Raw genomic sequence first — 23387 nt, forward strand, 5'->3', positions numbered from 1 at the left:
CAACCGGGCCCCGGCCTCGAATTCACGGGCACTCGAAAGGTAGGACCCGTTGAGGCGGGTCGATGCGCATGCGAACGAATTGTTCGAAAGAGGCGTGCATCGGTGCGTTCGCGTAAGCGGAAATTGCACCGGATCCCGTCGGAACTCCCCGCGGAAGCGTGCCCGGCGTGGATGGCCTCTTGATTTCCAAGTGTTGCGCGGATTTCTTAAATATTTCGTCGTTTTTTTGTTGCGAGTTCACCTGGCTTTTACAGCCGGCGGACTCTTTTGTGAATCGGACAATACCGGGAGGGTGAAAAACAGTATTTGGGAAGAAGAAGGCTCGAAATAAGGGGTCTCGGTTGCGAATTTACGAGCTTCGGAATGCTCTGGTTTTTTACTTTTGGGCGGCAACGCGCATGTAATCAAATTGTCACGGTGATTGAACGGGTGCGATCATACCAGCACTAATGCACCGGATCCCATCAGAACTCCGCAGTTAAGCGTGCTTGGGCGAGAGTAGTACTAGGATGGGTGACCTCCTGGGAAGTCCTCGTGTTGCACCCCTTTTTCCGTTCTTTTTTTTTTTTTTAATTTTTTTTTTTTTTTTTTTTGTTTCCGCTGCACTTGAGCAAGAGCCATTTCAGTGATTATGGTAATATAATCCTTGGAAGTAATTTTATTTATAAAAATATAACTCGCAACCGGGCCCCGGCCTCGAATTCACGGGCACTCGAAAGGTAGGACCCGTTGAGGCGGGTCGATGCGCATGCGAACGAATTGTTCGAAAGAGGCGTGCATCGGTGCGTTCGCGTAAGCGGAAATTGCACCGGATCCCGTCGGAACTCCCCGCGGAAGCGTGCCCGGCGTGGATGGCCTCTTGATTTCCAAGTGTTGCGCGGATTTCTTAAATATTTCGTCGTTTTTTTGTTGCGAGTTCACCTGGCTTTTACAGCCGGCGGACTCTTTTGTGAATCGGACAATACCGGGAGGGTGAAAAACAGTATTTGGGAAGAAGAAGGCTCGAAATAAGGGGTCTCGGTTGCGAATTTACGAGCTTCGGAATGCTCTGGTTTTTTACTTTTGGGCGGCAACGCGCATGTAATCAAATTGTTACGGTGATTGAACGGGTGCGATCATACCAGCACTAATGCACCGGATCCCATCAGAACTCCGCAGTTAAGCGTGCTTGGGCGAGAGTAGTACTAGGATGGGTGACCTCCTGGGAAGTCCTCGTGTTGCACCCCTTTTTCCGTTCTTTTTTTTTTTTTTTAATTTTTTTTTTTTTTTTTTTGTTTCCGCTGCACTTGAGCAAGAGCCATTTCAGTGATTATGGTAATATAATCCTTGGAAGTAATTTTATTTATAAAAATATAACTCGCAACCGGGCCCCGGCCTCGAATTCACGGGCACTCGAAAGGTAGGACCCGTTGAGGCGGGTCGATGCGCATGCGAACGAATTGTTCGAAAGAGGCGTGCATCGGTGCGTTCGCGTAAGCGGAAATTGCACCGGATCCCGTCGGAACTCCCCGCGGAAGCGTGCCCGGCGTGGATGGCCTCTTGATTTCCAAGTGTTGCGCGGATTTCTTAAATATTTCGTCGTTTTTTTGTTGCGAGTTCACCTGGCTTTTACAGCCGGCGGACTCTTTTGTGAATCGGACAATACCGGGAGGGTGAAAAACAGTATTTGGGAAGAAGAAGGCTCGAAATAAGGGGTCTCGGTTGCGAATTTACGAGCTTCGGAATGCTCTGGTTTTTTACTTTTGGGCGGCAACGCGCATGTAATCAAATTGTCACGGTGATTGAACGGGTGCGATCATACCAGCACTAATGCACCGGATCCCATCAGAACTCCGCAGTTAAGCGTGCTTGGGCGAGAGTAGTACTAGGATGGGTGACCTCCTGGGAAGTCCTCGTGTTGCACCCCTTTTTCCGTTCTTTTTTTTTTTTTTAATTTTTTTTTTTTTTTTTTTTGTTTCCGCTGCACTTGAGCAAGAGCCATTTCAGTGATTATGGTAATATAATCCTTGGAAGTAATTTTATTTATAAAAATATAACTCGCAACCGGGCCCCGGCCTCGAATTCACGGGCACTCGAAAGGTAGGACCCGTTGAGGCGGGTCGATGCGCATGCGAACGAATTGTTCGAAAGAGGCGTGCATCGGTGCGTTCGCGTAAGCGGAAATTGCACCGGATCCCGTCGGAACTCCCCGCGGAAGCGTGCCCGGCGTGGATGGCCTCTTGATTTCCAAGTGTTGCGCGGATTTCTTAAATATTTCGTCGTTTTTTTGTTGCGAGTTCACCTGGCTTTTACAGCCGGCGGACTCTTTTGTGAATCGGACAATACCGGGAGGGTGAAAAACAGTATTTGGGAAGAAGAAGGCTCGAAATAAGGGGTCTCGGTTGCGAATTTACGAGCTTCGGAATGCTCTGGTTTTTTACTTTTGGGCGGCAACGCGCATGTAATCAAATTGTTACGGTGATTGAACGGGTGCGATCATACCAGCACTAATGCACCGGATCCCATCAGAACTCCGCAGTTAAGCGTGCTTGGGCGAGAGTAGTACTAGGATGGGTGACCTCCTGGGAAGTCCTCGTGTTGCACCCCTTTTTCCGTTCTTTTTTTTTTTTTTTAATTTTTTTTTTTTTTTTTTTGTTTCCGCTGCACTTGAGCAAGAGCCATTTCAGTGATTATGGTAATATAATCCTTGGAAGTAATTTTATTTATAAAAATATAACTCGCAACCGGGCCCCGGCCTCGAATTCACGGGCACTCGAAAGGTAGGACCCGTTGAGGCGGGTCGATGCGCATGCGAACGAATTGTTCGAAAGAGGCGTGCATCGGTGCGTTCGCGTAAGCGGAAATTGCACCGGATCCCGTCGGAACTCCCCGCGGAAGCGTGCCCGGCGTGGATGGCCTCTTGATTTCCAAGTGTTGCGCGGATTTCTTAAATATTTCGTCGTTTTTTTGTTGCGAGTTCACCTGGCTTTTACAGCCGGCGGACTCTTTTGTGAATCGGACAATACCGGGAGGGTGAAAAACAGTATTTGGGAAGAAGAAGGCTCGAAATAAGGGGTCTCGGTTGCGAATTTACGAGCTTCGGAATGCTCTGGTTTTTTACTTTTGGGCGGCAACGCGCATGTAATCAAATTGTTACGGTGATTGAACGGGTGCGATCATACCAGCACTAATGCACCGGATCCCATCAGAACTCCGCAGTTAAGCGTGCTTGGGCGAGAGTAGTACTAGGATGGGTGACCTCCTGGGAAGTCCTCGTGTTGCACCCCTTTTTCCGTTCTTTTTTTTTTTTTTTAATTTTTTTTTTTTTTTTTTTGTTTCCGCTGCACTTGAGCAAGAGCCATTTCAGTGATTATGGTAATATAATCCTTGGAAGTAATTTTATTTATAAAAATATAACTCGCAACCGGGCCCCGGCCTCGAATTCACGGGCACTCGAAAGGTAGGACCCGTTGAGGCGGGTCGATGCGCATGCGAACGAATTGTTCGAAAGAGGCGTGCATCGGTGCGTTCGCGTAAGCGGAAATTGCACCGGATCCCGTCGGAACTCCCCGCGGAAGCGTGCCCGGCGTGGATGGCCTCTTGATTTCCAAGTGTTGCGCGGATTTCTTAAATATTTCGTCGTTTTTTTGTTGCGAGTTCACCTGGCTTTTACAGCCGGCGGACTCTTTTGTGAATCGGACAATACCGGGAGGGTGAAAAACAGTATTTGGGAAGAAGAAGGCTCGAAATAAGGGGTCTCGGTTGCGAATTTACGAGCTTCGGAATGCTCTGGTTTTTTACTTTTGGGCGGCAACGCGCATGTAATCAAATTGTTACGGTGATTGAACGGGTGCGATCATACCAGCACTAATGCACCGGATCCCATCAGAACTCCGCAGTTAAGCGTGCTTGGGCGAGAGTAGTACTAGGATGGGTGACCTCCTGGGAAGTCCTCGTGTTGCACCCCTTTTTCCGTTCTTTTTTTTTTTTTTTAATTTTTTTTTTTTTTTTTTTGTTTCCGCTGCACTTGAGCAAGAGCCATTTCAGTGATTATGGTAATATAATCCTTGGAAGTAATTTTATTTATAAAAATATAACTCGCAACCGGGCCCCGGCCTCGAATTCACGGGCACTCGAAAGGTAGGACCCGTTGAGGCGGGTCGATGCGCATGCGAACGAATTGTTCGAAAGAGGCGTGCATCGGTGCGTTCGCGTAAGCGGAAATTGCACCGGATCCCGTCGGAACTCCCCGCGGAAGCGTGCCCGGCGTGGATGGCCTCTTGATTTCCAAGTGTTGCGCGGATTTCTTAAATATTTCGTCGTTTTTTTGTTGCGAGTTCACCTGGCTTTTACAGCCGGCGGACTCTTTTGTGAATCGGACAATACCGGGAGGGTGAAAAACAGTATTTGGGAAGAAGAAGGCTCGAAATAAGGGGTCTCGGTTGCGAATTTACGAGCTTCGGAATGCTCTGGTTTTTTACTTTTGGGCGGCAACGCGCATGTAATCAAATTGTTACGGTGATTGAACGGGTGCGATCATACCAGCACTAATGCACCGGATCCCATCAGAACTCCGCAGTTAAGCGTGCTTGGGCGAGAGTAGTACTAGGATGGGTGACCTCCTGGGAAGTCCTCGTGTTGCACCCCTTTTTCCGTTCTTTTTTTTTTTTTTTAATTTTTTTTTTTTTTTTTTTGTTTCCGCTGCACTTGAGCAAGAGCCATTTCAGTGATTATGGTAATATAATCCTTGGAAGTAATTTTATTTATAAAAATATAACTCGCAACCGGGCCCCGGCCTCGAATTCACGGGCACTCGAAAGGTAGGACCCGTTGAGGCGGGTCGATGCGCATGCGAACGAATTGTTCGAAAGAGGCGTGCATCGGTGCGTTCGCGTAAGCGGAAATTGCACCGGATCCCGTCGGAACTCCCCGCGGAAGCGTGCCCGGCGTGGATGGCCTCTTGATTTCCAAGTGTTGCGCGGATTTCTTAAATATTTCGTCGTTTTTTTGTTGCGAGTTCACCTGGCTTTTACAGCCGGCGGACTCTTTTGTGAATCGGACAATACCGGGAGGGTGAAAAACAGTATTTGGGAAGAAGAAGGCTCGAAATAAGGGGTCTCGGTTGCGAATTTACGAGCTTCGGAATGCTCTGGTTTTTTACTTTTGGGCGGCAACGCGCATGTAATCAAATTGTTACGGTGATTGAACGGGTGCGATCATACCAGCACTAATGCACCGGATCCCATCAGAACTCCGCAGTTAAGCGTGCTTGGGCGAGAGTAGTACTAGGATGGGTGACCTCCTGGGAAGTCCTCGTGTTGCACCCCTTTTTCCGTTCTTTTTTTTTTTTTTTAATTTTTTTTTTTTTTTTTTTGTTTCCGCTGCACTTGAGCAAGAGCCATTTCAGTGATTATGGTAATATAATCCTTGGAAGTAATTTTATTTATAAAAATATAACTCGCAACCGGGCCCCGGCCTCGAATTCACGGGCACTCGAAAGGTAGGACCCGTTGAGGCGGGTCGATGCGCATGCGAACGAATTGTTCGAAAGAGGCGTGCATCGGTGCGTTCGCGTAAGCGGAAATTGCACCGGATCCCGTCGGAACTCCCCGCGGAAGCGTGCCCGGCGTGGATGGCCTCTTGATTTCCAAGTGTTGCGCGGATTTCTTAAATATTTCGTCGTTTTTTTGTTGCGAGTTCACCTGGCTTTTACAGCCGGCGGACTCTTTTGTGAATCGGACAATACCGGGAGGGTGAAAAACAGTATTTGGGAAGAAGAAGGCTCGAAATAAGGGGTCTCGGTTGCGAATTTACGAGCTTCGGAATGCTCTGGTTTTTTACTTTTGGGCGGCAACGCGCATGTAATCAAATTGTTACGGTGATTGAACGGGTGCGATCATACCAGCACTAATGCACCGGATCCCATCAGAACTCCGCAGTTAAGCGTGCTTGGGCGAGAGTAGTACTAGGATGGGTGACCTCCTGGGAAGTCCTCGTGTTGCACCCCTTTTTCCGTTCTTTTTTTTTTTTTTTAATTTTTTTTTTTTTTTTTTTGTTTCCGCTGCACTTGAGCAAGAGCCATTTCAGTGATTATGGTAATATAATCCTTGGAAGTAATTTTATTTATAAAAATATAACTCGCAACCGGGCCCCGGCCTCGAATTCACGGGCACTCGAAAGGTAGGACCCGTTGAGGCGGGTCGATGCGCATGCGAACGAATTGTTCGAAAGAGGCGTGCATCGGTGCGTTCGCGTAAGCGGAAATTGCACCGGATCCCGTCGGAACTCCCCGCGGAAGCGTGCCCGGCGTGGATGGCCTCTTGATTTCCAAGTGTTGCGCGGATTTCTTAAATATTTCGTCGTTTTTTTGTTGCGAGTTCACCTGGCTTTTACAGCCGGCGGACTCTTTTGTGAATCGGACAATACCGGGAGGGTGAAAAACAGTATTTGGGAAGAAGAAGGCTCGAAATAAGGGGTCTCGGTTGCGAATTTACGAGCTTCGGAATGCTCTGGTTTTTTACTTTTGGGCGGCAACGCGCATGTAATCAAATTGTTACGGTGATTGAACGGGTGCGATCATACCAGCACTAATGCACCGGATCCCATCAGAACTCCGCAGTTAAGCGTGCTTGGGCGAGAGTAGTACTAGGATGGGTGACCTCCTGGGAAGTCCTCGTGTTGCACCCCTTTTTCCGTTCTTTTTTTTTTTTTTTAATTTTTTTTTTTTTTTTTTTTGTTTCCGCTGCACTTGAGCAAGAGCCATTTCAGTGATTATGGTAATATAATCCTTGGAAGTAATTTTATTTATAAAAATATAACTCGCAACCGGGCCCCGGCCTCGAATTCACGGGCACTCGAAAGGTAGGACCCGTTGAGGCGGGTCGATGCGCATGCGAACGAATTGTTCGAAAGAGGCGTGCATCGGTGCGTTCGCGTAAGCGGAAATTGCACCGGATCCCGTCGGAACTCCCCGCGGAAGCGTGCCCGGCGTGGATGGCCTCTTGATTTCCAAGTGTTGCGCGGATTTCTTAAATATTTCGTCGTTTTTTTGTTGCGAGTTCACCTGGCTTTTACAGCCGGCGGACTCTTTTGTGAATCGGACAATACCGGGAGGGTGAAAAACAGTATTTGGGAAGAAGAAGGCTCGAAATAAGGGGTCTCGGTTGCGAATTTACGAGCTTCGGAATGCTCTGGTTTTTTACTTTTGGGCGGCAACGCGCATGTAATCAAATTGTTACGGTGATTGAACGGGTGCGATCATACCAGCACTAATGCACCGGATCCCATCAGAACTCCGCAGTTAAGCGTGCTTGGGCGAGAGTAGTACTAGGATGGGTGACCTCCTGGGAAGTCCTCGTGTTGCACCCCTTTTTCCGTTCTTTTTTTTTTTTTTTAATTTTTTTTTTTTTTTTTTTGTTTCCGCTGCACTTGAGCAAGAGCCATTTCAGTGATTATGGTAATATAATCCTTGGAAGTAATTTTATTTATAAAAATATAACTCGCAACCGGGCCCCGGCCTCGAATTCACGGGCACTCGAAAGGTAGGACCCGTTGAGGCGGGTCGATGCGCATGCGAACGAATTGTTCGAAAGAGGCGTGCATCGGTGCGTTCGCGTAAGCGGAAATTGCACCGGATCCCGTCGGAACTCCCCGCGGAAGCGTGCCCGGCGTGGATGGCCTCTTGATTTCCAAGTGTTGCGCGGATTTCTTAAATATTTCGTCGTTTTTTTGTTGCGAGTTCACCTGGCTTTTACAGCCGGCGGACTCTTTTGTGAATCGGACAATACCGGGAGGGTGAAAAACAGTATTTGGGAAGAAGAAGGCTCGAAATAAGGGGTCTCGGTTGCGAATTTACGAGCTTCGGAATGCTCTGGTTTTTTACTTTTGGGCGGCAACGCGCATGTAATCAAATTGTTACGGTGATTGAACGGGTGCGATCATACCAGCACTAATGCACCGGATCCCATCAGAACTCCGCAGTTAAGCGTGCTTGGGCGAGAGTAGTACTAGGATGGGTGACCTCCTGGGAAGTCCTCGTGTTGCACCCCTTTTTCCGTTCTTTTTTTTTTTTTTTAATTTTTTTTTTTTTTTTTTTGTTTCCGCTGCACTTGAGCAAGAGCCATTTCAGTGATTATGGTAATATAATCCTTGGAAGTAATTTTATTTATAAAAATATAACTCGCAACCGGGCCCCGGCCTCGAATTCACGGGCACTCGAAAGGTAGGACCCGTTGAGGCGGGTCGATGCGCATGCGAACGAATTGTTCGAAAGAGGCGTGCATCGGTGCGTTCGCGTAAGCGGAAATTGCACCGGATCCCGTCGGAACTCCCCGCGGAAGCGTGCCCGGCGTGGATGGCCTCTTGATTTCCAAGTGTTGCGCGGATTTCTTAAATATTTCGTCGTTTTTTTGTTGCGAGTTCACCTGGCTTTTACAGCCGGCGGACTCTTTTGTGAATCGGACAATACCGGGAGGGTGAAAAACAGTATTTGGGAAGAAGAAGGCTCGAAATAAGGGGTCTCGGTTGCGAATTTACGAGCTTCGGAATGCTCTGGTTTTTTACTTTTGGGCGGCAACGCGCATGTAATCAAATTGTTACGGTGATTGAACGGGTGCGATCATACCAGCACTAATGCACCGGATCCCATCAGAACTCCGCAGTTAAGCGTGCTTGGGCGAGAGTAGTACTAGGATGGGTGACCTCCTGGGAAGTCCTCGTGTTGCACCCCTTTTTCCGTTCTTTTTTTTTTTTTTTAATTTTTTTTTTTTTTTTTTTGTTTCCGCTGCACTTGAGCAAGAGCCATTTCAGTGATTATGGTAATATAATCCTTGGAAGTAATTTTATTTATAAAAATATAACTCGCAACCGGGCCCCGGCCTCGAATTCACGGGCACTCGAAAGGTAGGACCCGTTGAGGCGGGTCGATGCGCATGCGAACGAATTGTTCGAAAGAGGCGTGCATCGGTGCGTTCGCGTAAGCGGAAATTGCACCGGATCCCGTCGGAACTCCCCGCGGAAGCGTGCCCGGCGTGGATGGCCTCTTGATTTCCAAGTGTTGCGCGGATTTCTTAAATATTTCGTCGTTTTTTTGTTGCGAGTTCACCTGGCTTTTACAGCCGGCGGACTCTTTTGTGAATCGGACAATACCGGGAGGGTGAAAAACAGTATTTGGGAAGAAGAAGGCTCGAAATAAGGGGTCTCGGTTGCGAATTTACGAGCTTCGGAATGCTCTGGTTTTTTACTTTTGGGCGGCAACGCGCATGTAATCAAATTGTTACGGTGATTGAACGGGTGCGATCATACCAGCACTAATGCACCGGATCCCATCAGAACTCCGCAGTTAAGCGTGCTTGGGCGAGAGTAGTACTAGGATGGGTGACCTCCTGGGAAGTCCTCGTGTTGCACCCCTTTTTCCGTTCTTTTTTTTTTTTTTTAATTTTTTTTTTTTTTTTTTTGTTTCCGCTGCACTTGAGCAAGAGCCATTTCAGTGATTATGGTAATATAATCCTTGGAAGTAATTTTATTTATAAAAATATAACTCGCAACCGGGCCCCGGCCTCGAATTCACGGGCACTCGAAAGGTAGGACCCGTTGAGGCGGGTCGATGCGCATGCGAACGAATTGTTCGAAAGAGGCGTGCATCGGTGCGTTCGCGTAAGCGGAAATTGCACCGGATCCCGTCGGAACTCCCCGCGGAAGCGTGCCCGGCGTGGATGGCCTCTTGATTTCCAAGTGTTGCGCGGATTTCTTAAATATTTCGTCGTTTTTTTGTTGCGAGTTCACCTGGCTTTTACAGCCGGCGGACTCTTTTGTGAATCGGACAATACCGGGAGGGTGAAAAACAGTATTTGGGAAGAAGAAGGCTCGAAATAAGGGGTCTCGGTTGCGAATTTACGAGCTTCGGAATGCTCTGGTTTTTTACTTTTGGGCGGCAACGCGCATGTAATCAAATTGTTACGGTGATTGAACGGGTGCGATCATACCAGCACTAATGCACCGGATCCCATCAGAACTCCGCAGTTAAGCGTGCTTGGGCGAGAGTAGTACTAGGATGGGTGACCTCCTGGGAAGTCCTCGTGTTGCACCCCTTTTTCCGTTCTTTTTTTTTTTTTTTAATTTTTTTTTTTTTTTTTTTTGTTTCCGCTGCACTTGAGCAAGAGCCATTTCAGTGATTATGGTAATATAATCCTTGGAAGTAATTTTATTTATAAAAATATAACTCGCAACCGGGCCCCGGCCTCGAATTCACGGGCACTCGAAAGGTAGGACCCGTTGAGGCGGGTCGATGCGCATGCGAACGAATTGTTCGAAAGAGGCGTGCATCGGTGCGTTCGCGTAAGCGGAAATTGCACCGGATCCCGTCGGAACTCCCCGCGGAAGCGTGCCCGGCGTGGATGGCCTCTTGATTTCCAAGTGTTGCGCGGATTTCTTAAATATTTCGTCGTTTTTTTGTTGCGAGTTCACCTGGCTTTTACAGCCGGCGGACTCTTTTGTGAATCGGACAATACCGGGAGGGTGAAAAACAGTATTTGGGAAGAAGAAGGCTCGAAATAAGGGGTCTCGGTTGCGAATTTACGAGCTTCGGAATGCTCTGGTTTTTTACTTTTGGGCGGCAACGCGCATGTAATCAAATTGTTACGGTGATTGAACGGGTGCGATCATACCAGCACTAATGCACCGGATCCCATCAGAACTCCGCAGTTAAGCGTGCTTGGGCGAGAGTAGTACTAGGATGGGTGACCTCCTGGGAAGTCCTCGTGTTGCACCCCTTTTTCCGTTCTTTTTTTTTTTTTTTAATTTTTTTTTTTTTTTTTTTGTTTCCGCTGCACTTGAGCAAGAGCCATTTCAGTGATTATGGTAATATAATCCTTGGAAGTAATTTTATTTATAAAAATATAACTCGCAACCGGGCCCCGGCCTCGAATTCACGGGCACTCGAAAGGTAGGACCCGTTGAGGCGGGTCGATGCGCATGCGAACGAATTGTTCGAAAGAGGCGTGCATCGGTGCGTTCGCGTAAGCGGAAATTGCACCGGATCCCGTCGGAACTCCCCGCGGAAGCGTGCCCGGCGTGGATGGCCTCTTGATTTCCAAGTGTTGCGCGGATTTCTTAAATATTTCGTCGTTTTTTTGTTGCGAGTTCACCTGGCTTTTACAGCCGGCGGACTCTTTTGTGAATCGGACAATACCGGGAGGGTGAAAAACAGTATTTGGGAAGAAGAAGGCTCGAAATAAGGGGTCTCGGTTGCGAATTTACGAGCTTCGGAATGCTCTGGTTTTTTACTTTTGGGCGGCAACGCGCATGTAATCAAATTGTTACGGTGATTGAACGGGTGCGATCATACCAGCACTAATGCACCGGATCCCATCAGAACTCCGCAGTTAAGCGTGCTTGGGCGAGAGTAGTACTAGGATGGGTGACCTCCTGGGAAGTCCTCGTGTTGCACCCCTTTTTCCGTTCTTTTTTTTTTTTTTTAATTTTTTTTTTTTTTTTTTTGTTTCCGCTGCACTTGAGCAAGAGCCATTTCAGTGATTATGGTAATATAATCCTTGGAAGTAATTTTATTTATAAAAATATAACTCGCAACCGGGCCCCGGCCTCGAATTCACGGGCACTCGAAAGGTAGGACCCGTTGAGGCGGGTCGATGCGCATCGCGAACGAATTGTTCGAAAGAGGCGTGCATCGGTGCGTTCGCGTAAGCGGAAATTGCACCGGATCCCGTCGGAACTCCCCGCGGAAGCGTGCCCGGCGTGGATGGCCTCTTGATTTCCAAGTGTTGCGCGGATTTCTTAAATATTTCGTCGTTTTTTTGTTGCGAGTTCACCTGGCTTTTACAGCCGGCGGACTCTTTTGTGAATCGGACAATACCGGGAGGGTGAAAAACAGTATTTGGGAAGAAGAAGGCTCGAAATAAGGGGTCTCGGTTGCGAATTTACGAGCTTCGGAATGCTCTGGTTTTTTACTTTTGGGCGGCAACGCGCATGTAATCAAATTGTTACGGTGATTGAACGGGTGCGATCATACCAGCACTAATGCACCGGATCCCATCAGAACTCCGCAGTTAAGCGTGCTTGGGCGAGAGTAGTACTAGGATGGGTGACCTCCTGGGAAGTCCTCGTGTTGCACCCCTTTTTCCGTTCTTTTTTTTTTTTTTTAATTTTTTTTTTTTTTTTTTTGTTTCCGCTGCACTTGAGCAAGAGCCATTTCAGTGATTATGGTAATATAATCCTTGGAAGTAATTTTATTTATAAAAATATAACTCGCAACCGGGCCCCGGCCTCGAATTCACGGGCACTCGAAAGGTAGGACCCGTTGAGGCGGGTCGATGCGCATGCGAACGAATTGTTCGAAAGAGGCGTGCATCGGTGCGTTCGCGTAAGCGGAAATTGCACCGGATCCCGTCGGAACTCCCCGCGGAAGCGTGCCCGGCGTGGATGGCCTCTTGATTTCCAAGTGTTGCGCGGATTTCTTAAATATTTCGTCGTTTTTTTGTTGCGAGTTCACCTGGCTTTTACAGCCGGCGGACTCTTTTGTGAATCGGACAATACCGGGAGGGTGAAAAACAGTATTTGGGAAGAAGAAGGCTCGAAATAAGGGGTCTCGGTTGCGAATTTACGAGCTTCGGAATGCTCTGGTTTTTTACTTTTGGGCGGCAACGCGCATGTAATCAAATTGTTACGGTGATTGAACGGGTGCGATCATACCAGCACTAATGCACCGGATCCCATCAGAACTCCGCAGTTAAGCGTGCTTGGGCGAGAGTAGTACTAGGATGGGTGACCTCCTGGGAAGTCCTCGTGTTGCACCCCTTTTTCCGTTCTTTTTTTTTTTTTTTAATTTTTTTTTTTTTTTTTTTGTTTCCGCTGCACTTGAGCAAGAGCCATTTCAGTGATTATGGTAATATAATCCTTGGAAGTAATTTTATTTATAAAAATATAACTCGCAACCGGGCCCCGGCCTCGAATTCACGGGCACTCGAAAGGTAGGACCCGTTGAGGCGGGTCGATGCGCATGCGAACGAATTGTTCGAAAGAGGCGTGCATCGGTGCGTTCGCGTAAGCGGAAATTGCACCGGATCCCGTCGGAACTCCCCGCGGAAGCGTGCCCGGCGTGGATGGCCTCTTGATTTCCAAGTGTTGCGCGGATTTCTTAAATATTTCGTCGTTTTTTTGTTGCGAGTTCACCTGGCTTTTACAGCCGGCGGACTCTTTTGTGAATCGGACAATACCGGGAGGGTGAAAAACAGTATTTGGGAAGAAGAAGGCTCGAAATAAGGGGTCTCGGTTGCGAATTTACGAGCTTCGGAATGCTCTGGTTTTTTACTTTTGGGCGGCAACGCGCATGTAATCAAATTGTTACGGTGATTGAACGGGTGCGATCATACCAGCACTAATGCACCGGATCCCATCAGAACTCCGCAGTTAAGCGTGCTTGGGCGAGAGTAGTACTAGGATGGGTGACCTCCTGGGGAAGTCCTCGTGTTGCACCCCTTTTTCCGTTCTTTTTTTTTTTTTTTAATTTTTTTTTTTTTTTTTTTGTTTCCGCTGCACTTGAGCAAGAGCCATTTCAGTGATTATGGTAATATAATCCTTGGAAGTAATTTTATTTATAAAAATATAACTCGCAACCGGGCCCCGGCCTCGAATTCACGGGCACTCGAAAGGTAGGACCCGTTGAGGCGGGTCGATGCGCATGCGAACGAATTGTTCGAAAGAGGCGTGCATCGGTGCGTTCGCGTAAGCGGAAATTGCACCGGATCCCGTCGGAACTCCCCGCGGAAGCGTGCCCGGCGTGGATGGCCTCTTGATTTCCAAGTGTTGCGCGGATTTCTTAAATATTTCGTCGTTTTTTTGTTGCGAGTTCACCTGGCTTTTACAGCCGGCGGACTCTTTTGTGAATCGGACAATACCGGGAGGGTGAAAAACAGTATTTGGGAAGAAGAAGGCTCGAAATAAGGGGTCTCGGTTGCGAATTTACGAGCTTCGGAATGCTCTGGTTTTTTACTTTTGGGCGGCAACGCGCATGTAATCAAATTGTTACGGTGATTGAACGGGTGCGATCATACCAGCACTAATGCACCGGATCCCATCAGAACTCCGCAGTTAAGCGTGCTTGGGCGAGAGTAGTACTAGGATGGGTGACCTCCTGGGAAGTCCTCGTGTTGCACCCCTTTTTCCGTTCTTTTTTTTTTTTTTTAATTTTTTTTTTTTTTTTTTTTGTTTCCGCTGCACTTGAGCAAGAGCCATTTCAGTGATTATGGTAATATAATCCTTGGAAGTAATTTTATTTATAAAAATATAACTCGCAACCGGGCCCCGGCCTCGAATTCACGGGCACTCGAAAGGTAGGACCCGTTGAGGCGGGTCGATGCGCATGCGAACGAATTGTTCGAAAGAGGCGTGCATCGGTGCGTTCGCGTAAGCGGAAATTGCACCGGATCCCGTCGGAACTCCCCGCGGAAGCGTGCCCGGCGTGGATGGCCTCTTGATTTCCAAGTGTTGCGCGGATTTCTTAAATATTTCGTCGTTTTTTTGTTGCGAGTTCACCTGGCTTTTACAGCCGGCGGACTCTTTTGTGAATCGGACAATACCGGGAGGGTGAAAAACAGTATTTGGGAAGAAGAAGGCTCGAAATAAGGGGTCTCGGTTGCGAATTTACGAGCTTCGGAATGCTCTGGTTTTTTACTTTTGGGCGGCAACGCGCATGTAATCAAATTGTTACGGTGATTGAACGGGTGCGATCATACCAGCACTAATGCACCGGATCCCATCAGAACTCCGCAGTTAAGCGTGCTTGGGCGAGAGTAGTACTAGGATGGGTGACCTCCTGGGAAGTCCTCGTGTTGCACCCCTTTTTCCGTTCTTTTTTTTTTTTTTTAATTTTTTTTTTTTTTTTTTTTGTTTCCGCTGCACTTGAGCAAGAGCCATTTCAGTGATTATGGTAATATAATCCTTGGAAGTAATTTTATTTATAAAAATATAACTCGCAACCGGGCCCCGGCCTCGAATTCACGGGCACTCGAAAGGTAGGACCCGTTGAGGCGGGTCGATGCGCATGCGAACGAATTGTTCGAAAGAGGCGTGCATCGGTGCGTTCGCGTAAGCGGAAATTGCACCGGATCCCGTCGGAACTCCCCGCGGAAGCGTGCCCGGCGTGGATGGCCTCTTGATTTCCAAGTGTTGCGCGGATTTCTTAAATATTTCGTCGTTTTTTTGTTGCGAGTTCACCTGGCTTTTACAGCCGGCGGACTCTTTTGTGAATCGGACAATACCGGGAGGGTGAAAAACAGTATTTGGGAAGAAGAAGGCTCGAAATAAGGGGTCTCGGTTGCGAATTTACGAGCTTCGGAATGCTCTGGTTTTTTACTTTTGGGCGGCAACGCGCATGTAATCAAATTGTTACGGTGATTGAACGGGTGCGATCATACCAGCACTAATGCACCGGATCCCATCAGAACTCCGCAGTTAAGCGTGCTTGGGCGAGAGTAGTACTAGGATGGGTGACCTCCTGGGAAGTCCTCGTGTTGCACCCCTTTTTCCGTTCTTTTTTTTTTTTTTTAATTTTTTTTTTTTTTTTTTTGTTTCCGCTGCACTTGAGCAAGAGCCATTTCAGTGATTATGGTAATATAATCCTTGGAAGTAATTTTATTTATAAAAATATAACTCGCAACCGGGCCCCGGCCTCGAATTCACGGGCACTCGAAAGGTAGGACCCGTTGAGGCGGGTCGATGCGCATGCGAACGAATTGTTCGAAAGAGGCGTGCATCGGTGCGTTCGCGTAAGCGGAAATTGCACCGGATCCCGTCGGAACTCCCCGCGGAAGCGTGCCCGGCGTGGATGGCCTCTTGATTTCCAAGTGTTGCGCGGATTTCTTAAATATTTCGTCGTTTTTTTGTTGCGAGTTCACCTGGCTTTTACAGCCGGCGGACTCTTTTGTGAATCGGACAATACCGGGAGGGTGAAAAACAGTATTTGGGAAGAAGAAGGCTCGAAATAAGGGGTCTCGGTTGCGAATTTACGAGCTTCGGAATGCTCTGGTTTTTTACTTTTGGGCGGCAACGCGCATGTAATCAAATTGTTACGGTGATTGAACGGGTGCGATCATACCAGCACTAATGCACCGGATCCCATCAGAACTCCGCAGTTAAGCGTGCTTGGGCGAGAGTAGTACTAGGATGGGTGACCTCCTGGGAAGTCCTCGTGTTGCACCCCTTTTTCCGTTCTTTTTTTTTTTTTTTAATTTTTTTTTTTTTTTTTTTGTTTCCGCTGCACTTGAGCAAGAGCCATTTCAGTGATTATGGTAATATAATCCTTGGAAGTAATTTTATTTATAAAAATATAACTCGCAACCGGGCCCCGGCCTCGAATTCACGGGCACTCGAAAGGTAGGACCCGTTGAGGCGGGTCGATGCGCATCGCGAACGAATTGTTCGAAAGAGGCGTGCATCGGTGCGTTCGCGTAAGCGGAAATTGCACCGGATCCCGTCGGAACTCCCCGCGGAAGCGTGCCCGGCGTGGATGGCCTCTTGATTTCCAAGTGTTGCGCGGATTTCTTAAATATTTCGTCGTTTTTTTGTTGCGAGTTCACCTGGCTTTTACAGCCGGCGGACTCTTTTGTGAATCGGACAATACCGGGAGGGTGAAAAACATATTTGGGAAGAAGAAGGCTCGAAATAAGGGGTCTCGGTTGCGAATTTACGAGCTTCGGAATGCTCTGGTTTTTTACTTTTGGGCGGCAACGCGCATGTAATCAAATTGTTACGGTGATTGAACGGGTGCGATCATACCAGCACTAATGCACCGGATCCCATCAGAACTCCGCAGTTAAGCGTGCTTGGGCGAGAGTAGTACTAGGATGGGTGACCTCCTGGGAAGTCCTCGTGTTGCACCCCTTTTTCCGTTCTTTTTTTTTTTTTTTAATTTTTTTTTTTTTTTTTTTGTTTCCGCTGCACTTGAGCAAGAGCCATTTCAGTGATTATGGTAATATAATCCTTGGAAGTAATTTTATTTATAAAAATATAACTCGCAACCGGGCCCCGGCCTCGAATTCACGGGCACTCGAAAGGTAGGACCCGTTGAGGCGGGTCGATGCGCATGCGAACGAATTGTTCGAAAGAGGCGTGCATCGGTGCGTTCGCGTAAGCGGAAATTGCACCGGATCCCGTCGGAACTCCCCGCGGAAGCGTGCCCGGCGTGGATGGCCTCTTGATTTCCAAGTGTTGCGCGGATTTCTTAAATATTTCGTCGTTTTTTTGTTGCGAGTTCACCTGGCTTTTACAGCCGGCGGACTCTTTTGTGAATCGGACAATACCGGGAGGGTGAAAAACAGTATTTGGGAAGAAGAAGGCTCGAAATAAGGGGTCTCGGTTGCGAATTTACGAGCTTCGGAATGCTCTGGTTTTTTACTTTTGGGCGGCAACGCGCATGTAATCAAATTGTTACGGTGATTGAACGGGTGCGATCATACCAGCACTAATGCACCGGATCCCATCAGAACTCCGCAGTTAAGCGTGCTTGGGCGAGAGTAGTACTAGGATGGGTGACCTCCTGGGAAGTCCTCGTGTTGCACCCCTTTTTCCGTTCTTTTTTTTTTTTTTTAATTTTTTTTTTTTTTTTTTTTGTTTCCGCTGCACTTGAGCAAGAGCCATTTCAGTGATTATGGTAATATAATCCTTGGAAGTAATTTTATTTATAAAAATATAACTCGCAACCGGGCCCCGGCCTCGAATTCACGGGCACTCGAAAGGTAGGACCCGTTGAGGCGGGTCGATGCGCATGCGAACGAATTGTTCGAAAGAGGCGTGCATCGGTGCGTTCGCGTAAGCGGAAATTGCACCGGATCCCGTCGGAACTCCCCGCGGAAGCGTGCCCGGCGTGGATGGCCTCTTGATTTCCAAGTGTTGCGCGGATTTCTTAAATATTTCGTCGTTTTTTTGTTGCGAGTTCACCTGGCTTTTACAGCCGGCGGACTCTTTTGTGAATCGGACAATACCGGGAGGGTGAAAAACAGTATTTGGGAAGAAGAAGGCTCGAAATAAGGGGTCTCGGTTGCGAATTTACGAGCTTCGGAATGCTCTGGTTTTTTACTTTTGGGCGGCAACGCGCATGTAATCAAATTGTTACGGTGATTGAACGGGTGCGATCATACCAGCACTAATGCACCGGATCCCATCAGAACTCCGCAGTTAAGCGTGCTTGGGCGAGAGTAGTACTAGGATGGGTGACCTCCTGGGAAGTCCTCGTGTTGCACCCCTTTTTCCGTTCTTTTTTTTTTTTTTTAATTTTTTTTTTTTTTTTTTTGTTTCCGCTGCACTTGAGCAAGAGCCATTTCAGTGATTATGGTAATATAATCCTTGGAAGTAATTTTATTTATAAAAATATAACTCGCAACCGGGCCCCGGCCTCGAATTCACGGGCACTCGAAAGGTAGGACCCGTTGAGGCGGGTCGATGCGCATGCGAACGAATTGTTCGAAAGAGGCGTGCATCGGTGCGTTCGCGTAAGCGGAAATTGCACCGGATCCCGTCGGAACTCCCCGCGGAAGCGTGCCCGGCGTGGATGGCCTCTTGATTTCCAAGTGTTGCGCGGATTTCTTAAATATTTCGTCGTTTTTTTGTTGCGAGTTCACCTGGCTTTTACAGCCGGCGGACTCTTTTGTGAATCGGACAATACCGGGAGGGTGAAAAACAGTATTTGGGAAGAAGAAGGCTCGAAATAAGGGGTCTCGGTTGCGAATTTACGAGCTTCGGAATGCTCTGGTTTTTTACTTTTGGGCGGCAACGCGCATGTAATCAAATTGTTACGGTGATTGAACGGGTGCGATCATACCAGCACTAATGCACCGGATCCCATCAGAACTCCGCAGTTAAGCGTGCTTGGGCGAGAGTAGTACTAGGATGGGTGACCTCCTGGGAAGTCCTCGTGTTGCACCCCTTTTTCCGTTCTTTTTTTTTTTTTTTAATTTTTTTTTTTTTTTTTTTGTTTCCGCTGCACTTGAGCAAGAGCCATTTCAGTGATTATGGTAATATAATCCTTGGAAGTAATTTTATTTATAAAAATATAACTCGCAACCGGGCCCCGGCCTCGAATTCACGGGCACTCGAAAGGTAGGACCCGTTGAGGCGGGTCGATGCGCATGCGAACGAATTGTTCGAAAGAGGCGTGCATCGGTGCGTTCGCGTAAGCGGAAATTGCACCGGATCCCGTCGGAACTCCCCGCGGAAGCGTGCCCGGCGTGGATGGCCTCTTGATTTCCAAGTGTTGCGCGGATTTCTTAAATATTTCGTCGTTTTTTTGTTGCGAGTTCACCTGGCTTTTACAGCCGGCGGACTCTTTTGTGAATCGGACAATACCGGGAGGGTGAAAAACAGTATTTGGGAAGAAGAAGGCTCGAAATAAGGGGTCTCGGTTGCGAATTTACGAGCTTCGGAATGCTCTGGTTTTTTACTTTTGGGCGGCAACGCGCATGTAATCAAATTGTTACGGTGATTGAACGGGTGCGATCATACCAGCACTAATGCACCGGATCCCATCAGAACTCCGCAGTTAAGCGTGCTTGGGCGAGAGTAGTACTAGGATGGGTGACCTCCTGGGAAGTCCTCGTGTTGCACCCCTTTTTCCGTTCTTTTTTTTTTTTTTTAATTTTTTTTTTTTTTTTTTTTGTTTCCGCTGCACTTGAGCAAGAGCCATTTCAGTGATTATGGTAATATAATCCTTGGAAGTAATTTTATTTATAAAAATATAACTCGCAACCGGGCCCCGGCCTCGAATTCACGGGCACTCGAAAGGTAGGACCCGTTGAGGCGGGTCGATGCGCATGCGAACGAATTGTTCGAAAGAGGCGTGCATCGGTGCGTTCGCGTAAGCGGAAATTGCACCGGATCCCGTCGGAACTCCCCGCGGAAGCGTGCCCGGCGTGGATGGCCTCTTGATTTCCAAGTGTTGCGCGGATTTCTTAAATATTTCGTCGTTTTTTTGTTGCGAGTTCACCTGGCTTTTACAGCCGGCGGACTCTTTTGTGAATCGGACAATACCGGGAGGGTGAAAAACAGTATTTGGGAAGAAGAAGGCTCGAAATAAGGGGTCTCGGTTGCGAATTTACGAGCTTCGGAATGCTCTGGTTTTTTACTTTTGGGCGGCAACGCGCATGTAATCAAATTGTTACGGTGATTGAACGGGTGCGATCATACCAGCACTAATGCACCGGATCCCATCAGAACTCCGCAGTTAAGCGTGCTTGGGCGAGAGTAGTACTAGGATGGGTGACCTCCTGGGAAGTCCTCGTGTTGCACCCCTTTTTCCGTTCTTTTTTTTTTTTTTTAATTTTTTTTTTTTTTTTTTTTGTTTCCGCTGCACTTGAGCAAGAGCCATTTCAGTGATTATGGTAATATAATCCTTGGAAGTAATTTTATTTATAAAAATATAACTCGCAACCGGGCCCCGGCCTCGAATTCACGGGCACTCGAAAGGTAGGACCCGTTGAGGCGGGTCGATGCGCATGCGAACGAATTGTTCGAAAGAGGCGTGCATCGGTGCGTTCGCGTAAGCGGAAATTGCACCGGATCCCGTCGGAACTCCCCGCGGAAGCGTGCCCGGCGTGGATGGCCTCTTGATTTCCAAGTGTTGCGCGGATTTCTTAAATATTTCGTCGTTTTTTTGTTGCGAGTTCACCTGGCTTTTACAGCCGGCGGACTCTTTTGTGAATCGGACAATACCGGGAGGGTGAAAAACAGTATTTGGGAAGAAGAAGGCTCGAAATAAGGGGTCTCGGTTGCGAATTTACGAGCTTCGGAATGCTCTGGTTTTTTACTTTTGGGCGGCAACGCGCATGTAATCAAATTGTTACGGTGATTGAACGGGTGCGATCATACCAGCACTAATGCACCGGATCCCATCAGAACTCCGCAGTTAAGCGTGCATCGGTGCGTTCGCGTAAGCGGAAATTGCACCGGATCCCGTCGGAACTCCCCGCGGAAGCGTGCCCGGCGTGGATGGCCTCTTGATTTCCAAGTGTTGCGCGGATTTCTTAAATATTTCGTCGTTTTTTTGTTGCGAGTTCACCTGGCTTTTACAGCCGGCGGACTCTTTTGTGAATCGGACAATACCGGGAGGGTGAAAAACAGTATTTGGGAAGAAGAAGGCTCGAAATAAGGGGTCTCGGTTGCGAATTTACGAGCTTCGGAATGCTCTGGTTTTTTACTTTTGGGCGGCAACGCGCATGTAATCAAATTGTTACGGTGATTGAACGGGTGCGATCATACCAGCACTAATGCACCGGATCCCATCAGAACTCCGCAGTTAAGCGTGCTTGGGCGAGAGTAGTACTAGGATGGGTGACCTCCTGGGAAGTCCTCGTGTTGCACCCCTTTTTCCGTTCTTTTTTTTTTTTTTTAATTTTTTTTTTTTTTTTTTTGTTTCCGCTGCACTTGAGCAAGAGCCATTTCAGTGATTATGGTAATATAATCCTTGGAAGTAATTTTATTTATAAAAATATAACTCGCAACCGGGCCCCGGCCTCGAATTCACGGGCACTCGAAAGGTAGGACCCGTTGAGGCGGGTCGATGCGCATGCGAACGAATTGTTCGAAAGAGGCGTGCATCGGTGCGTTCGCGTAAGCGGAAATTGCACCGGATCCCGTCGGAACTCCCCGCGGAAGCGTGCCCGGCGTGGATGGCCTCTTGATTTCCAAGTGTTGCGCGGATTTCTTAAATATTTCGTCGTTTTTTTGTTGCGAGTTCACCTGGCTTTTACAGCCGGCGGACTCTTTTGTGAATCGGACAATACCGGGAGGGTGAAAAACAGTATTTGGGAAGAAGAAGGCTCGAAATAAGGGGTCTCGGTTGCGAATTTACGAGCTTCGGAATGCTCTGGTTTTTTACTTTTGGGCGGCAACGCGCATGTAATCAAATTGTTACGGTGATTGAACGGGTGCGATCATACCAGCACTAATGCACCGGATCCCATCAGAACTCCGCAGTTAAGCGTGCTTGGGCGAGAGTAGTACTAGGATGGGTGACCTCCTGGGAAGTCCTCGTGTTGCACCCCTTTTTCCGTTCTTTTTTTTTTTTTTTAATTTTTTTTTTTTTTTTTTTGTTTCCGCTGCACTTGAGCAAGAGCCATTTCAGTGATTATGGTAATATAATCCTTGGAAGTAATTTTATTTATAAAAATATAACTCGCAACCGGGCCCCGGCCTCGAATTCACGGGCACTCGAAAGGTAGGACCCGTTGAGGCGGGTCGATGCGCATGCGAACGAATTGTTCGAAAGAGGCGTGCATCGGTGCGTTCGCGTAAGCGGAAATTGCACCGGATCCCGTCGGAACTCCCCGCGGAAGCGTGCCCGGCGTGGATGGCCTCTTGATTTCCAAGTGTTGCGCGGATTTCTTAAATATTTCGTCGTTTTTTTGTTGCGAGTTCACCTGGCTTTTACAGCCGGCGGACTCTTTTGTGAATCGGACAATACCGGGAGGGTGAAAAACAGTATTTGGGAAGAAGAAGGCTCGAAATAAGGGGTCTCGGTTGCGAATTTACGAGCTTCGGAATGCTCTGGTTTTTTACTTTTGGGCGGCAACGCGCATGTAATCAAATTGTTACGGTGATTGAACGGGTGCGATCATACCAGCACTAATGCACCGGATCCCATCAGAACTCCGCAGTTAAGCGTGCTTGGGCGAGAGTAGTACTAGGATGGGTGACCTCCTGGGAAGTCCTCGTGTTGCACCCCTTTTTCCGTTCTTTTTTTTTTTTTTTAATTTTTTTTTTTTTTTTTTTGTTTCCGCTGCACTTGAGCAAGAGCCATTTCAGTGATTATGGTAATATAATCCTTGGAAGTAATTTTATTTATAAAAATATAACTCGCAACCGGGCCCCGGCCTCGAATTCACGGGCACTCGAAAGGTAGGACCCGTTGAGGCGGGTCGATGCGCATGCGAACGAATTGTTCGAAAGAGGCGTGCATCGGTGCGTTCGCGTAAGCGGAAATTGCACCGGATCCCGTCGGAACTCCCCGCGGAAGCGTGCCCGGCGTGGATGGCCTCTTGATTTCCAAGTGTTGCGCGGATTTCTTAAATATTTCGTCGTTTTTTTGTTGCGAGTTCACCTGGCTTTTACAGCCGGCGGACTCTTTTGTGAATCGGACAATACCGGGAGGGTGAAAAACAGTATTTGGGAAGAAGAAGGCTCGAAATAAGGGGTCTCGGTTGCGAATTTACGAGCTTCGGAATGCTCTGGTTTTTTACTTTTGGGCGGCAACGCGCATGTAATCAAATTGTTACGGTGATTGAACGGGTGCGATCATACCAGCACTAATGCACCGGATCCCATCAGAACTCCGCAGTTAAGCGTGCTTGGGCGAGAGTAGTACTAGGATGGGTGACCTCCTGGGAAGTCCTCGTGTTGCACCCCTT

The 23387-nt window shown here is 48.0% G+C and overlaps 34 non-coding genes across 34 annotated transcripts; all 34 read left to right on the plus strand.

Annotated features, from left to right (window-relative positions):
- Nucleotides 1–427: 427 nt before the first annotated feature.
- On the plus strand, nucleotides 428–546 carry LOC130812320 (5S ribosomal RNA). Its single transcript, XR_009041914.1, has one exon. It is a non-coding gene; the product is annotated as a 5S ribosomal RNA (ribosomal RNA).
- Nucleotides 547–1107: 561 nt separating this feature from the next.
- Nucleotides 1108–1226, plus strand: LOC130812321 (5S ribosomal RNA). The gene has a single exon (XR_009041915.1). It is a non-coding gene; the product is annotated as a 5S ribosomal RNA (ribosomal RNA).
- A 561-nt stretch (nucleotides 1227–1787) lies between these two features.
- Nucleotides 1788–1906, plus strand: LOC130812322 (5S ribosomal RNA). Its single transcript, XR_009041916.1, has one exon. It is a non-coding gene; the product is annotated as a 5S ribosomal RNA (ribosomal RNA).
- A 561-nt stretch (nucleotides 1907–2467) lies between these two features.
- On the plus strand, nucleotides 2468–2586 carry LOC130812323 (5S ribosomal RNA). Its single transcript, XR_009041917.1, has one exon. It is a non-coding gene; the product is annotated as a 5S ribosomal RNA (ribosomal RNA).
- A 561-nt stretch (nucleotides 2587–3147) lies between these two features.
- On the plus strand, nucleotides 3148–3266 carry LOC130812324 (5S ribosomal RNA). The gene has a single exon (XR_009041918.1). It is a non-coding gene; the product is annotated as a 5S ribosomal RNA (ribosomal RNA).
- Nucleotides 3267–3827: 561 nt separating this feature from the next.
- LOC130812326 (5S ribosomal RNA) lies at nucleotides 3828–3946 on the plus strand. The gene has a single exon (XR_009041919.1). It is a non-coding gene; the product is annotated as a 5S ribosomal RNA (ribosomal RNA).
- Nucleotides 3947–4507: 561 nt separating this feature from the next.
- On the plus strand, nucleotides 4508–4626 carry LOC130812327 (5S ribosomal RNA). The gene has a single exon (XR_009041920.1). It is a non-coding gene; the product is annotated as a 5S ribosomal RNA (ribosomal RNA).
- Nucleotides 4627–5187: 561 nt separating this feature from the next.
- LOC130812328 (5S ribosomal RNA) lies at nucleotides 5188–5306 on the plus strand. Its single transcript, XR_009041921.1, has one exon. It is a non-coding gene; the product is annotated as a 5S ribosomal RNA (ribosomal RNA).
- A 561-nt stretch (nucleotides 5307–5867) lies between these two features.
- LOC130812329 (5S ribosomal RNA) lies at nucleotides 5868–5986 on the plus strand. Its single transcript, XR_009041922.1, has one exon. It is a non-coding gene; the product is annotated as a 5S ribosomal RNA (ribosomal RNA).
- A 561-nt stretch (nucleotides 5987–6547) lies between these two features.
- On the plus strand, nucleotides 6548–6666 carry LOC130812331 (5S ribosomal RNA). The gene has a single exon (XR_009041924.1). It is a non-coding gene; the product is annotated as a 5S ribosomal RNA (ribosomal RNA).
- A 562-nt stretch (nucleotides 6667–7228) lies between these two features.
- On the plus strand, nucleotides 7229–7347 carry LOC130812332 (5S ribosomal RNA). The gene has a single exon (XR_009041925.1). It is a non-coding gene; the product is annotated as a 5S ribosomal RNA (ribosomal RNA).
- A 561-nt stretch (nucleotides 7348–7908) lies between these two features.
- Nucleotides 7909–8027, plus strand: LOC130812333 (5S ribosomal RNA). The gene has a single exon (XR_009041926.1). It is a non-coding gene; the product is annotated as a 5S ribosomal RNA (ribosomal RNA).
- Nucleotides 8028–8588: 561 nt separating this feature from the next.
- On the plus strand, nucleotides 8589–8707 carry LOC130812334 (5S ribosomal RNA). Its single transcript, XR_009041927.1, has one exon. It is a non-coding gene; the product is annotated as a 5S ribosomal RNA (ribosomal RNA).
- Nucleotides 8708–9268: 561 nt separating this feature from the next.
- LOC130812335 (5S ribosomal RNA) lies at nucleotides 9269–9387 on the plus strand. Its single transcript, XR_009041928.1, has one exon. It is a non-coding gene; the product is annotated as a 5S ribosomal RNA (ribosomal RNA).
- A 561-nt stretch (nucleotides 9388–9948) lies between these two features.
- Nucleotides 9949–10067, plus strand: LOC130812336 (5S ribosomal RNA). Its single transcript, XR_009041929.1, has one exon. It is a non-coding gene; the product is annotated as a 5S ribosomal RNA (ribosomal RNA).
- A 562-nt stretch (nucleotides 10068–10629) lies between these two features.
- On the plus strand, nucleotides 10630–10748 carry LOC130812337 (5S ribosomal RNA). Its single transcript, XR_009041930.1, has one exon. It is a non-coding gene; the product is annotated as a 5S ribosomal RNA (ribosomal RNA).
- A 561-nt stretch (nucleotides 10749–11309) lies between these two features.
- LOC130812338 (5S ribosomal RNA) lies at nucleotides 11310–11428 on the plus strand. The gene has a single exon (XR_009041931.1). It is a non-coding gene; the product is annotated as a 5S ribosomal RNA (ribosomal RNA).
- A 562-nt stretch (nucleotides 11429–11990) lies between these two features.
- Nucleotides 11991–12109, plus strand: LOC130812339 (5S ribosomal RNA). The gene has a single exon (XR_009041932.1). It is a non-coding gene; the product is annotated as a 5S ribosomal RNA (ribosomal RNA).
- A 561-nt stretch (nucleotides 12110–12670) lies between these two features.
- Nucleotides 12671–12789, plus strand: LOC130812340 (5S ribosomal RNA). Its single transcript, XR_009041933.1, has one exon. It is a non-coding gene; the product is annotated as a 5S ribosomal RNA (ribosomal RNA).
- Nucleotides 12790–13350: 561 nt separating this feature from the next.
- LOC130811849 (5S ribosomal RNA) lies at nucleotides 13351–13470 on the plus strand. The gene has a single exon (XR_009041469.1). It is a non-coding gene; the product is annotated as a 5S ribosomal RNA (ribosomal RNA).
- A 561-nt stretch (nucleotides 13471–14031) lies between these two features.
- Nucleotides 14032–14150, plus strand: LOC130812343 (5S ribosomal RNA). Its single transcript, XR_009041935.1, has one exon. It is a non-coding gene; the product is annotated as a 5S ribosomal RNA (ribosomal RNA).
- Nucleotides 14151–14712: 562 nt separating this feature from the next.
- On the plus strand, nucleotides 14713–14831 carry LOC130812344 (5S ribosomal RNA). Its single transcript, XR_009041936.1, has one exon. It is a non-coding gene; the product is annotated as a 5S ribosomal RNA (ribosomal RNA).
- A 562-nt stretch (nucleotides 14832–15393) lies between these two features.
- Nucleotides 15394–15512, plus strand: LOC130812345 (5S ribosomal RNA). Its single transcript, XR_009041937.1, has one exon. It is a non-coding gene; the product is annotated as a 5S ribosomal RNA (ribosomal RNA).
- A 561-nt stretch (nucleotides 15513–16073) lies between these two features.
- On the plus strand, nucleotides 16074–16192 carry LOC130812346 (5S ribosomal RNA). Its single transcript, XR_009041938.1, has one exon. It is a non-coding gene; the product is annotated as a 5S ribosomal RNA (ribosomal RNA).
- Nucleotides 16193–16753: 561 nt separating this feature from the next.
- Nucleotides 16754–16872, plus strand: LOC130812347 (5S ribosomal RNA). The gene has a single exon (XR_009041939.1). It is a non-coding gene; the product is annotated as a 5S ribosomal RNA (ribosomal RNA).
- Nucleotides 16873–17433: 561 nt separating this feature from the next.
- LOC130812348 (5S ribosomal RNA) lies at nucleotides 17434–17552 on the plus strand. The gene has a single exon (XR_009041940.1). It is a non-coding gene; the product is annotated as a 5S ribosomal RNA (ribosomal RNA).
- A 562-nt stretch (nucleotides 17553–18114) lies between these two features.
- On the plus strand, nucleotides 18115–18233 carry LOC130812349 (5S ribosomal RNA). Its single transcript, XR_009041941.1, has one exon. It is a non-coding gene; the product is annotated as a 5S ribosomal RNA (ribosomal RNA).
- A 561-nt stretch (nucleotides 18234–18794) lies between these two features.
- On the plus strand, nucleotides 18795–18913 carry LOC130812350 (5S ribosomal RNA). Its single transcript, XR_009041942.1, has one exon. It is a non-coding gene; the product is annotated as a 5S ribosomal RNA (ribosomal RNA).
- Nucleotides 18914–19474: 561 nt separating this feature from the next.
- LOC130812351 (5S ribosomal RNA) lies at nucleotides 19475–19593 on the plus strand. Its single transcript, XR_009041943.1, has one exon. It is a non-coding gene; the product is annotated as a 5S ribosomal RNA (ribosomal RNA).
- Nucleotides 19594–20155: 562 nt separating this feature from the next.
- On the plus strand, nucleotides 20156–20274 carry LOC130812352 (5S ribosomal RNA). Its single transcript, XR_009041944.1, has one exon. It is a non-coding gene; the product is annotated as a 5S ribosomal RNA (ribosomal RNA).
- A 952-nt stretch (nucleotides 20275–21226) lies between these two features.
- LOC130812354 (5S ribosomal RNA) lies at nucleotides 21227–21345 on the plus strand. Its single transcript, XR_009041946.1, has one exon. It is a non-coding gene; the product is annotated as a 5S ribosomal RNA (ribosomal RNA).
- A 561-nt stretch (nucleotides 21346–21906) lies between these two features.
- On the plus strand, nucleotides 21907–22025 carry LOC130812355 (5S ribosomal RNA). Its single transcript, XR_009041947.1, has one exon. It is a non-coding gene; the product is annotated as a 5S ribosomal RNA (ribosomal RNA).
- A 561-nt stretch (nucleotides 22026–22586) lies between these two features.
- On the plus strand, nucleotides 22587–22705 carry LOC130812356 (5S ribosomal RNA). Its single transcript, XR_009041948.1, has one exon. It is a non-coding gene; the product is annotated as a 5S ribosomal RNA (ribosomal RNA).
- A 561-nt stretch (nucleotides 22706–23266) lies between these two features.
- Nucleotides 23267–23385, plus strand: LOC130812358 (5S ribosomal RNA). The gene has a single exon (XR_009041949.1). It is a non-coding gene; the product is annotated as a 5S ribosomal RNA (ribosomal RNA).
- Nucleotides 23386–23387: the final 2 nt, after the last annotated feature.

This window comes from Amaranthus tricolor, chromosome 4, assembly GCF_026212465.1.
Source record: "Amaranthus tricolor cultivar Red isolate AtriRed21 chromosome 4, ASM2621246v1, whole genome shotgun sequence".
Lineage (NCBI taxonomy): Eukaryota > Viridiplantae > Streptophyta > Magnoliopsida > Caryophyllales > Amaranthaceae > Amaranthus > Amaranthus tricolor.